At 35.8% G+C, this 10,845-nt stretch overlaps 1 long non-coding RNA gene across 1 annotated transcript in view; it reads right to left on the bottom strand.

Annotated features, from left to right (window-relative positions):
• Positions 1–239: 239 nt before the first annotated feature.
• The window catches only part of LOC102133425 (uncharacterized), a 150,568-nt gene continuing 139,962 nt past the window's right edge, over positions 240–10,845 (bottom strand). Inside the window, exon 3 of the long non-coding RNA XR_012414506.1 lies at positions 240–862. This is a non-coding gene — a long non-coding RNA (uncharacterized lncRNA). The remainder of the gene's footprint in view (positions 863–10,845) is intronic.

The raw sequence follows: 10,845 nt of genomic DNA, 5'->3' as shown, positions 1-10,845 counted from the left end.
ATATGCTGTTGGATTCAGTTAACTAGGATTTTGTTGAGGATTTTTGCATCTATGTTCATCAGGGATATTGGTCTGTAGTTCTTTTGCTGTCATTTTCTGGTTTTGGAATTAGGGTAACACTGACTTTATAGAATGATTTAGGAGGATTCCCTCTTTATCTTTTGGAATCATTTCAGTAGGACTGGTACCAATTATTAGAATGTCTAATAGCTATGAATCTATCTGGTCCTTAATTTTTCCTTTTTTTTTTTGTTTGTTAACAATATTTTTTCATTTTGTTTTGTTTTTCACCATTTCAGTCTCACTGTCATTATTGGCCTGTTCAGAGTTTCTATTTCTTCCTGGTTTTATCCAGGAGAGTTGCATATTTTTAAAAATTTATCCATCTCCTCTAGGTTTTCTAGTTTGTGCATCTAAAAGTTCTCATAGCAGCCTTGAATATTCTTTTGTATTTCTGTGGTATTGGTCCTAATATCTCCCGTTTCATCTCTAATTAAACTTATTTAAATCTTCTCTCTTCTTTTCTTGGTTAATCTCGCTAATGTTCTGTCAATTTTGTTTATCTTTTCAAATAACCAGCTTTTTGTTTCATTTATCTTTTGTATTTTTTTTGTTTTAATTTTGTGTAGATCTGCTCTGATCTTTGTTATTTCTTTTCTTCTGCTAGGTTTGGATTTGGTTTGTTCTTGTTTCTCTAGCTCCTTGAGGTGTGACCTTAGATTGTCTATTTGTGCTCTTTTAGAATTTTTGATGTAGGCATTCAATATTTATGAATTAATAGACGTAAATTTTAAAGTATTCAAGTGATACAAAGAAGATGATACAGCAGAATTGGAGAGTCTTTCATCACATGCTCTTTTCTCTGAGAAAACAAATCACGACAGTTTAGATTTTATTCTTACACATCAGGATTTTTTCGTACATACAGGAGTTACATATGATAAATTACATTTGTAACTATTTTATACACTGACATCAATAGTATTTTTACAAAAAGTAGATGACATGGTCTGCATCTTATATTGTTGTCTCAGTGTGCTATCTGCAATCTGATTTGATTCCAAAGCTTTCATTGAGACACTAGGTCTAATGGGGATGTCACTGGGCATTAAAAGTAAATATTCAGATCTCACACACATTTTTGTCTCTAGGGAAATAGGTGGAATCAGAGACCCCTGTGAGCTCTGACAAAACTCCAACTCCCCTTCTCAATTCCTTCTGGCTATCCAGTGGTATATTCCCAAAGGTTAGATGGCAAGAGAAATGAAAAAAAAAAAAAAATGCCCTGGTTCATTATTGAGCTTAAGCCATGAATCCTGCCGTGTATTCACCACAGTTTTGCATAGGGTTATTTACTATCCAGATATTAAGTAAATGATACTGCTTTTTTCTATTGTCCTTTGTATGCACACTCCTCTGCAGTGCAGGTGGACAGCAGGATAAGGCAGGGTTGGGCACAACAAGAGCATTGAGTGCTGACGATCTTTGCCCTCTTGTGATTTTATCATGAAGACCAGCCCAGATGGGTAATGGACAATTGGCCATTAAGTGGTCATTCATTCTTTTGCAAAATCCATTTCTAAGGAAAAATTTTGTATTTAGATACCTCAGTTCCTTCAGTTAGCAACAGTGAAGTCTGGCTTACGATTCTCTTTCAGTAAGATAATTTTTTTATAAATTCTTGTTTTCATCCATTTTATAAATCTTTCATAATTTAACTTGTAGATAATTTTATTTTTTTTTATTCTGCTGGTTTGGGAAAAACACTCACTGTAGTCCTCATGTGTACAAAGAATATTCACAGAGTTTTGTTCAGCTTTTCTGAGAGTATTTTTAGTTGTGAACAAAAATAAACTAGATTTTTAAAATGAAATTATATAATAAAAAATAAAGCAATAAGGAAGAATGTGTGCAGACATCCATCTGCGTGTTGAATCAAATAGATTGAATTCTTTTTAATTTTAATGAGAAAAAATATTTTTAAAACTATTACCATGGATCATTGCTAATTAGAATTCTTGCTTATTTCAAAACAAAATACAAGACATATGGTTTTTATATTCGATACTCTCTCTCGGGTAGAGCAAAAGCTGATAAAGAGAAATCGAAGACATGGGAGAAAGAAACGACTGGGTGGCGGTGGAAACGTGGTGTTATCTTTTGATAGACTACATGCATTTCACGTTTTTATTTGTAAACATATTGAACAGTAGGTTCATGGCAAAACTGAGCAGATGATTCATTTGGAATCAACCCAGAGATTTAAGATGATGTCCACATGAGATGTTTCACAATTGGCACATTTGTCTAAAACCTGAATTTCTTCTTTGCCTGTTCACATATAAATGAATAGTGTTTTCTCTGATATGTATATGACCATCAGAGGGGAACCAATTGCCAGGCCATTTATCAAAATAATGCCTCAGCCAGGATAACTCAAGCTAAAATTGTAGGAATAAGTGCATGATCACCAAATGGAATTTTACTCAAATCCATTGGAAGTTTAGATTTGTGTTAGATATTTCAGACTTCTGAACTCAGAAAATGTTCACTCCATTTAGTGACCAGGATATAGTGCTCTAGGGCCAGGAAATAATGAAACAGATAAAAGTGGCATAGCATCTTCCAAGTGATGACTGTTCACCTGTAGTTTTTCTAAGTCTCTGTCTCCAGTCTTCCTAATGAAGTCTCAGGCCATGAGGATTGAGAGAGAATGCAGGTCTCATGGCCAGGGTTACACAGATAAACGTGTTGCCTCATCCAGAGAAGCCTTCCCACTGACCCAAGACAAATCCCAGAAGGAAGTGAGGCAATGTTCATTTTCCCTGCCCCTGGCACAGCTAACTTGTCTCTGCATCACCTTGATCAGAATCTGGCTCAACCACATGCTTCCTTAATTCTCTCTCCCACTAGAGTGTTAAATACCAAAGGGGAGCATTTATGAAAGCAGGACTTGGGTCTAATTCTGCTGTCCTCCCTCTGGGTCAGTACCATGGGTAACTAAATATAAGGGTCTTATTTAATGTAAGTAATAAATAAGTGAATCAGTTAATGATAAATGAAGGAGTCAATGAGTTAGTGGTTAAATTGCAATCTTGATTTAAAAACACTCTTTCTGAATGGCAAACCTTGAAGACTCAAATTAGTGAATTTCTCCTGGTGGAAGAGAGGGAGTTCAGCATATGTACTGCCCTACTTCCCTGACCTATCACAAGCAAATTACTAACAGGTCTAATTATCCTTAAATTTTCTTATTTCTAGGGACACTGCCAATTTTCATCCTTCAGGTCAGATACATGAGCCTGGTTGCTGCTGCCACTGTTGTGTATCCACATTAATGCTCGCAATCATCATTATTATCATGTGGGTGCTAAACATGCTAAAGCATGTTTACCTCCTAAAGTAACAACACTTGTTTTGACTCAGTCATTTTTTTAGAGTTTCACAATCTACCTGGATTGGTGCTTTATATATTTATGAATGTTAAGCTTTTAAAGATAATTTTGAAATAAATACTCTTTACACCCCTTCCTAAAGAACACACACAGAGGCACAGACATACTTTGTGGGCTTCTCACATCTATCTGTAGCCAGAGGAAACCATGTGTGATTAGGGTGATGGTCAGTTTCATAGGCAAACATGGCTGGCCAATTACTCTTATATAACCAAACATGAATCTAGGTGCTACTGTCAACAACACAACAATAGATGTAGAAAGTTAACATCTACAATCAGTTGACTGCAAATAAAGGAGATCATCCTCTATAATGTGGATGAGTTTTATCCAATCAATTGATGGCAATAGGAGCAAAAGTGAGGTTTCTCTGAAGAAGAAAAAATTATGCCTCAAGACTGAAGCACCAGCTCTTGCCCTAGAGTTTTCAGCCTGCTAGCAAACTACTCAACAGATTTTAGACTTGGCAGCCCCTGCAGTTGCACAAGCCAATTTTTTTCACACAGAGATAGAGAAAAACATAGAGAGTGATAGAGAGAGATAGAGACAGAGATAGATAGATAGATGCCAATTTTTCATAGAGAGATGATAGAGCCAATTTTTTCATAGAGAGATAGACAGAGATAGAGGTAGAGATAGAGATATAGATAGGCAGATAGATAGATAGATAGATAGATAGATAGATAGATACATACATACATACATACATACATACATACATACATACATAGATACATAGATAGATAGATACAAGTCAATTTATTCATAGAGATAGAGATAGAACAATAAATTAGATAGGTAGATGGATGGATAGCCAGATAGTTATTAATAGGTAGATACCCTAGTGATCTTGATAGAAAACAACACATATTTATTCTCTCACACTGTCGATCAGGAATCACCACTTAGTTCAGTCCTCTGCTTCGGGGTTTCACAAGCTATAATCAGAATGCCTGCTAGTACTGTGATCTCTGAAAGCTCATCTGGAGAAGGATTTAATTCCTTGCTCATATGGTTGCTGGTGGCATTCAGTCACCTGGGAGGCCACCTCAATTTCTTTTCCTGTGGCATTCCCCATAGGCGGCTCACAACATGGTAGCTTGCTTCTTCAAAGCCTGCAAGGAAGAGCCTCTCAGTAAAACAGATGTCATAGCTTTATGTAACATAATCCCATACACGTAATCATGTATATATTAGCATCTTTTCCATGTTCTACTCATTTCAAACTAGTCCTACTCCAGGGGAAGTAGACTGCATAGGGAGTAACACCACGCGGTGAGAAGGAAAAGGGGCCACCTTCACAGTACGTCAGCCACAATAAGTATGGCATCTCTTTGGTTCTCAAATTGATACATAGGCCCTTGTTTAACTCATATAAGAACTCAGTTTTCTAAAATTATTATTCAAAAAGTCTTTAATCTTGTAATCTTTTAAAACAATAAAGGATCTATGTAATCTGTATTTACTCAGGATTTTTGTCACAACTCACTCTTTGTTTTGTGATACTGTTAATTACATCATGTCGCTACAGATTGTCTTGCAGTTAACCAGATCTAGTCTACAAAACCAGCAAGATACAACTCATCACAATGTGTTTAAACATCAGTTAGTTAGGCAATACTTGTGCATGCATGTGTCCACATGTTTACTCTTTAAAGTTTTGATGGTGAATCAATACTTATTAAACTTTAAATACAGGCGTACCTTACATTTTATAACTGTTTTGCAATAGTAGAAAAATCTCAGCAAGAGAAATGGAGTGAAATTAGGTCCACATTATTATTTTTGAAAGGCTGATTTGCTTTGACCCTTTTTAGTTCAATCAGTAGAACGACACCAGTATTCACTGAATTGACATGACAGTATTCATAGCAGCACCATCCACATTGGAAATGCCTCTTTGGGGAAATTGTCCCTAAAGAAGAAAAACCTTTGTTTGCAATGCATACATTTCTAATTTTAATTTCACTTAAAAAAATAAATTATAAATTATATAATGTATATTAATAAAGTCTGTTAAGTTTATTATGATATAGTATGTTTGTAATTTTAAGTAAATCATATATAATATTGTATATTCATAAATATATTTAATATATAAGATAATATAATATCTAACTAACCAGAAGTAAATCAATCATAATTTAATGCTTCTAAACATAATTTTAATTTAAGAAGCACTAATAAATCTACAAATAATTTTATATCATCACATGATTGCAAGAGATGATAATTTTATATCATCACATGATATATCAAGAGCAGGAAATTATTTTCACATTTACATCATTCACATAATTAATTAAATCTGAATTTGATGCATGTTAGAAAGTACCCTGGAGGTATGAAAAAAATGTCAAGATCTAACACCATTTCTCATGGCTTGCTATAGTAGAGCGGTTGTAATAAATAAATAGAAAAGAACTACAAGCAAAGCAATTTCTGATCTAGTGAATTACAGGTGATGAATAGGTTGCTGGTCACTCTAGGTAAGGTTTGAAACAAGTCTATTTCATTGTAACCTATCTTAAGAATACTTAGCATTTTAGGTGTCAGCTGTGTAATTCAATCCTCCCATTTCTCAATTTATTTTGTAATATATTTAGTGAACTGCTGAAAAGATCAGAAAAATCTGATTATCGCAAAGACATAAAAAAGGCTGAGAGAGCAATGTATTTTTGATATCATGTCAGATTTTACTTTTACTTCTATTCTATGAAAAAGAATAAATCCAAAAGCTATTTAAACAAAATTAATGGAACATAGTTTCAGCCTGAAGTCTCTGGAAGATCCTAAAGAATGTTATTGGCTTTCTATCTGTTCATTGTCCCCTTCTGAATTTTACCAAGATGAAGTAGAGGCTTGAAATAGCACAGAAAAAAATAGAAGTAAATGCACAAACCTGATCTCTTAGGTACCTTGAAAATTAACAGCAGGAAGATTTAATTTGTTCAAAGTGGATTATGGACTCTATGAAGGCACAATTACTAAGAATATCTTTAGGGATTTGTTTTAACCTTGTGATTATGCTGTAGGATTTCTTGCCTGCCTTAACCCTAAAAGAGTTCCTTGTGGGAGGGGTACCTGAGTTGATCTTTGCTCCTGTTCACCTGCTGTAGTGAGTGGATGTCCAGTGTATAGGAAGGAAAAGTGCAGGATGCTGATGGTGGTCAGGGAGATCTTCTATTCCTGAATCTGTTTGTCTTCTTTTCACAGCAACTTGGTGAAAATCCAGGGACTTGCAGACCCACAGTAGACAGGTCTGGCAAAGGGACACACGCTGTTCTGCTAAGCCAATGCCCCAAGTCCCAGTGCCAATCCCTGAAAAACTGGAACAGATCATGTGGATAACATATGTGCTTGGGAGGGAGGCAGGCCTGGGGAAGGCTGAGCTGTTCCCGTCACACCTGTCCCTTGTAGGCTGGCCTGTGAGTCTGGGATCACTCTGAAATAGAGTGTTAGTTCCCATAGCCATATATGCAACAATTTGATAAACAAAATAGAATAGCATTGGCTTATAACCCAAACTAAAAAAAAATCCATAAGTCTCTACTGATAAAAATAATTCAATAAATAGATAAATGGGGGAGAAGGGACAAATCTCTTTTTAGTCTTTTTTGTGCAGAAGAATTTCAAATCATTTCTGTAGATACTCTGCTCTCAAAGAAGCAGTACATCAATCCCATCCCTTAAATGTGTGCTGCACCTAGTTACTTCCTTCATAGGAGTTCAGTATGGAAAGTGGAAATAGAGTAAACTTTACAGTAGGGAAATTAGATTAACACTACAGTAGCCAGATGATCAAGGTCACTATCAATCAGTGGTAGTAAGTCATGTTGATAGGCTATATGTTTGATATGATGTGGTGAGAATGGCACTTTAATTCTCTTTAATCATGAGCAAAATACGAGAATAATCCCCGGAGGAACATTTTACAAAATACCTAATCAGTACCCCTCAAAACTTTCAATGTTATCAAAAAACAAAAGCCTGATTAATGGTCACATCCAAGGGGACTCTAAAGAGACATGGCTGCTAAATGGAATGTGGTACCCTGGGTGGAATTCAAGAAAAAAAAAAAAGAATATTAGGAAAAAAACAAGGAAGATAGAATAAAGAATGAACTTGATTTAGTAACAATGTATTGATATTCCATTAATTGTAACAAATATACCATACTAGTGCAAAGTGTTAATAAGGGAAACTTAGAGTAGGATATATGGAAACTCTCTGTGCTAGCCTCACAATTTTTCTATAAATATAAATGACACTAAAAAAAAAAAAAAGTTGATTACTTTCTTAAAAAGTCAATCCTGGGAAAGTAGTCCAATCATCCAGAAAAGAACAGCAAAAAAATACTCGATGAGCAGCAGCATTGTATTTACCTTTCTGTGACTCAGCAAAGTCATTTTCCATTGGGCATAATCTTGAAAAGCAAATAAATAAATGTAGAGTGCACTAAAAAGCAAGAGGGATAATGAAGTTCGAAATGCTGCCTTTTTTCCTTGTAAGGCCAAATTCCAATCCATATAACAGCAGACAGGTGCACCTCATTGAGGGCAATCAAATTAGGTGATGTACCTTTAGTACGATAATCTTGACCTACGGACCATTTATTTATAATCGACTGAGAGCATCAATCCCTAATCAAATTCAAGATGAGGCCAAATGTGTAAAATCTTCTTTGCACTTTTGACTTTGCTAAAAGAATGATGCTTTAAGTGCCCTATTAATTTGGAGTTCCATCCCAAAATGGAGTCATCTGGGGTAAATAAACTATGCAATTTGAATAAAAGTCAGAATTGTTTCTCACTGGGGGCTCTCACTGCTGGGAATGGAGTTTTATAATACTAAATTGAGTTTATGTCGAATATTTATCTGGTATACTCAGCTCATCTTGATAATATTACTTCTCTTGAATGTGCTGAGAGGGAGGGAGTGGACCAGGATGAATTAACCCCATTTAACGCATCGCTGGCACACAATTGCTGTCCCAGCTCCTGCATCCTGCTCCTTTGTTCTGTTGCCCTGTCTTCTGAACACTCTCCAGAACCATTGTTGTGTGTGCCACTGTCTCTTACCTTGCGTGTGAAAGCAATAGGTAATATGTAGGATTGCATGAAAAATGGGCAGCGCATTAAATTCTGATAGGATTTTCATAGTTATCAGGCAGATTATGGTCATTCCTTTTTCAATCTTCTATCCTCTGGCCTCATTAGGTTGATGTGAAGCCTCCATTTCAGCCATGCCAGGCTCCTGCAGCCATGCCCTCCCATCATCCTCATTATCACCACTCCCATAACTTTTTGCAACTTTAAAAGCTGTGAAGGGTATTGGTATGATCATGGGCTCCTTTTTCTTAAAGATGCAGGATCTGGACCAGTCACCAGCTGTGTTGCTTGGGATAAGGCAGTTAACCAAACTCAGTTGCCAACAATGCTGCTTGACAGTTGCTAAATAGAGCCAACATTAGCTTAGTTTTTTATTTTATTTGTATTCTCCAGCAGTATGTCCAAATGTAAGCAGTTTCTAAAAGTCAAATAATTGTGACTGTCCAAAGATTCATCAATAATTTTTCTGCCACTCCACAGGAGGCTTCACGTGTCTTGATAAACATTGATAACACCCTAAGAATTAGCAATGCTTGCAATCATCCCCACAGGAGGAGGCACAAGGTGTGGCAGGGCAGTGCCTGTGCTGAGGTGAATGTCTGCACCATTGACTATCCATGGTATTTCTCAGTGGAGTGGTCCACTTCTGTGGACTCTGACAGATCGTTGGAGAACTTTTAGGAAGTTGCTAAATCATTTTCAGATCTCTGAAAGCTTATCACTTATGTCATTTCTTGTTCTATATACATTAAAATCAGCCTTTTCTATTTTCCAAAAGTAAAAATAATACAGTTCTGTAAATAACATATCATATTTTAGAAAATAGAAAATGCCAATTTTAGTATGTAAATTTATTAAGATACCATAAAAGTAATGATTAAAGGGCATAAAAAATGTACACCTCAAATTTTAACCTCTGTATATAGTGAATTTCATTTTTGCACATATCCCCATATGTATATATATGTGCATATAATTCATGTCCTTATAATAAAGTGAACTAAAAATGTTGCCTTCATTTTTTCAATAATTAGGCTATAGACTTTTTCTTCTTCTTACAAAATTTTATCAATTATTATGTTTACACTGTGTAACAGTTGCTAGGACTTAACCATTTCCTGATGTTTAGAGAAAAACTGCGGTTCAAGATTTAGAAATTTTCCCTAGAATGCTCCCAGTCAGAACTGGCACCACATTTTCCTATTTCCATACATGCTTTAGGGCCATCTTTATTGCCACTTTAATCAACATATCAAAATATGTTAGTTTATCTCTGAAATGCAGCTGGCAGTATTTCTTGTATTGCTTGGAGCTGGTGGTTTTTGCTAACTGTTTCCATCATTTCCCCTGCAGTGTCTCTGAATTTTTGTCATGAAAAGAGTAGAAGTACAGGAAAGGTTAGATCCATGTGATGTCAAAGCAATTGCTATTCAGGTGCCATCCCTGCCTCATTAGGAAGCTATGGCTTCCCTATGGCTCTGTGCAGATGGAGTGCTCTGTCCTGTAATGCTTCTCTCATGTTAATATGCAGGATATTATTAATCCAGAATATCAGCATTAAAGTATAGTAAGAGTACTTTAGTTGTTATAGTCTAATGAAGGGTGGTATACTGCTACTGTAATAGCTATGTTTCACATTATAGAGGTAAAATCCTGGTGGGGCAATACTTTAATAACCAGTAACCATTATTATGAAATTATGCTATTATCGTTTGCAATTCAGTGTCTAAAATTGCTGGGCTTCTTGCAACATCCAAATTCTTAGTCTCTGCCATTGCATTTGTTCGTTTGTGTGGATTGGTTGGACTAGAAATGTCTCTAGCTGAAAATGAAGATGTGGCTTTATTTGTGGACATGAGATCAGCTTGAGTTGTTTTGCTTCACTTTTTTCTCGGATAGCAAACTGTTGATTTTTCTTGCTCAGTCATGTTTTGGAAATACACAGTTTAATTGCATTTATGAAACTTAATCTGACTTTATCATACTTAACAAAACAATTTAATAGTTGTGTTAGTCCATTTTCACACCAGTATATACTACCTGAGACTGGGTAACTTATTAAAAAAAAAAAAAGAGGTTTAATTGACTCACAGTTCTGTATGGCCGGGGAGACCTCAGGAAACTTACAATCATGGTGGAAGGGGAAGCAAGCACCTCTTTTCACAAGGCAGCAGGGCAGAGAGCAAGGGAGCAAAGGTGAAGTGCCACACTTTAAAACCATCAGATCTGGTGAGAACTCACTACCGTGAAAACAGCACGGAGAACGGCACGGAGGAAAC

Source organism: Macaca fascicularis, chromosome 6 (assembly GCF_037993035.2).
Source record: "Macaca fascicularis isolate 582-1 chromosome 6, T2T-MFA8v1.1".
NCBI lineage: Eukaryota > Metazoa > Chordata > Mammalia > Primates > Cercopithecidae > Macaca > Macaca fascicularis.
This window is presented reverse-complemented; position numbering and strand designations above follow the sequence as displayed.